Consider the following 2,849-nt stretch of genomic DNA (forward strand, 5'->3'; position numbering starts at 1 on the left):
TTCACTGGAAGTTTCTTTATCAATTCTCTATTTTATTGTAAAGAAATAAAAGTCAAGTTCTTTTTTATTTCTATCAATTAAAGAGTCATATTTTATGTTTGATTTTGTTTGTGGGGTTCTTTTCTTTGATGATTTGGGGCTTCATTTTTGTATAGAGTCTTGATTGTTATGGTGAATTATTGATCTTCTTTTCACTGTAGAGTAGTCATGGACTGCACCAAAGAAGATACGATCATTGGAGAAGAGATGACGAGAAATAGAAAGAAGATAATAATAAGATCTATTAAAACTTGTGAAGTAAGTGCTCATCTGTCTAGGAATAAATTTCGCTATCTTGATGAGAAAAACCAACAAAGATCTATGCGGCGTAGGCAATGTGTCAATTATATAAGTGATGAAGAAGATGCTTCAAAGCAATTGAAGGGGGTTAGATATCCCACTCATACGAAGGAGTCCGAAATAAAGGATCTGTCCTCTAAAGAGAGCTTGCAAAAGACCCAGATGTAAATTGAACTGCAAATGGAATTTGCTGATCTTCTTTCAGATGTAGTTCCTTATACTATGGCTATGTCCGAAACATTTGAATATGAAGATGCATATATTAGTGATTTTGACAGGGAAAAGGAAGAAACTTGCTTTAAGATTGGGCACGTATGGGCTGTTTATGATACTTTGGATGTCATGCCACGATTTTATCCCGTCATTAGAAATATTTTATCTCCTTCATTTAAGTTGCGCATAAAATGGTTAGAGCCAGAGACGCTGAATGAAGATGAAACAAAATGGCTATCTCAGGGCTTTCCAGCTTCTTGTGGTAGGTTCAGATTAGGAAACTCAGAAGACCTTGATGATCATCCTATGTTCTCACGTTTGGTGTGTGCAATGAGTGGAAACATCTGCGCTGAAATAAATATATTTCCATTGGAAGGATAAATTGGGCGATCTTAAAAGATTTGGATCTGAACTGGTGTCCTCATCTTGGGAGTAATAAAAAATTCAACTTCGAGTTTGTTCAGGTCTTGTCAGGTTATGGTGATTCTATTAGTGTGCATGTTGTGTACTTGAATAAAGTAAAAGGCTTCACATGTCTCTTTCATAGAGGAAGGAGACTTATTTCTAGTTCCAGCAAAGGATATGTTTAGATTCTCTCATAGAATTCCTTCTATAAAGATGACAGGGATGGAGAAGGATGGTATTCCTGAAGGATCCTGTGAACTAGACCATGTCTCTTTACCTACTGAACGAATAAATATTTCTTCTTCATCCATAGCCCAAACAGAGGCAATTTATTGAATTCAGTAAATTCTCCTGAAAACTGGGTTGCATCGGTACTAATCAGGTTCCTGAACTCGTGTTTTACAGATTTGCTACTGAGGGATCCCCGGAGAAATTTCAAATTGGTCAGTATTGGGAAATATGCAGTAATGAAGATGTGTTTCCCCGGTACAATGGCCTATTAAAGAAGATCAATCTTGTCCCTGAGTTTGTATTGCATGTGACATGGTTTTATGCGTGTCCACTCCCTAAAAGTACAATACAGTGGCATAATAAAACAATGACAATTAGTTGTGTACTATTTAAGTGTGAAAATAGTAAGCTGAACAAATTATAGTGTAACCAACAACCTTTCACATGTAGTAGGAGCAGAACGTGAAGAGGGGTGTGTACAAGATCATCCCTTTAAAAGGTGAAGTCTGGGCGGTATATAAAAACTGGATTGCTCAGCTGAAAGGTAATAATCTAGAAGAATTAGAATATGAGATTGCTGAAATAGTGGATGCTTCTGATAATTATGTAGACGTGAGGTTCTTACAATGGGTAAAAGGATTCAAGCCTGTCTACAAGCCTAAAGTGGAAGAAGAAGAGGCTGACAAAGTAGTGAAAATATCTATATCCCAACATCTCAGGTTCTCTCATCGAATTCCTGCTTTTCTCTTGACAGAAAAGAGAGGTGGCTGTTTGCGAGGTTTATTGGTGCTTGATCCTGCAGGAATGCCTCTGTATTTATTGTTTACTGATTGACACATCAATTTTTTTTTATTTATCTTATAGACAAAAATGTGAAGAGTTTTTGTTGATTTCTAAAACTCATTTATGTGACTTCAAATCTACTATTCAAAATATTTAATTATTAAGAGATGCGAATTTTAAAAGTTTAAATTGTTTCAAACAATCCATAATTTCTTATACTTTTCTTATTATTGATTGCGAGTTGTTAATGCAACAAATGATTATCCATAAATTATGCATTACTTTAAAAAGGTTATTGCAATTATACACAAGTTAAATAAAGAAGGAAGTGGATCATTAGAAAAAACATAATCAAATTGAATGGTCCTTTGGTTATCAAACTTAATGACTTCAAGTTTTCTGCAAAAAAATTCAATCTCATTATTAATCGTATTACTATACTAACCTAGCTATCCGTGTCAATGTACCTGAATAAATTATTTCGCACCATCAAGGGACATCCACCAAGGGAACTCCATGTCACTATACATATTTGTAACTCAATTTTTTGGGTGATTTTATCACATGTTCTTCATCCTTTATTCCTAAAATACATAGAATAAAACTTTGAAGATCTAGGTAAGAAACAACAAAGTTTAAATAGTATTTTCAAAACTAGAACAATTAGAGAAAATAGAATCAGAAACATATTAGAAATAATTAACAAAATATTTTTCTCAAAGAAATAATTAAGTCAACTAAATTCACAATGTCCCCTGAAGGAAATTATTCTCCTCAAGTAAATCAATGAAATATCTCATCCCAGGATAGAATAATCTTACTCACCATTGTATCGGTACCTATAACCACTGTGTCAATGAACCACTCAATGGAAGTAA

At 34.0% G+C, this 2,849-nt stretch overlaps 1 pseudogene; it reads left to right on the forward strand.

Moving 5' to 3' along the window:
• The first annotated feature begins 519 nt into the window (after positions 1-519).
• LOC107025072 lies at positions 520-2,022 on the forward strand (annotated as a pseudogene).
• The last annotated feature ends 827 nt before the right edge of the window (positions 2,023-2,849 follow it).

Source organism: Solanum pennellii, chromosome 7 (genome assembly GCF_001406875.1).
Source record: "Solanum pennellii chromosome 7, SPENNV200".
NCBI classification, from domain to species: domain Eukaryota; kingdom Viridiplantae; phylum Streptophyta; class Magnoliopsida; order Solanales; family Solanaceae; genus Solanum; species Solanum pennellii.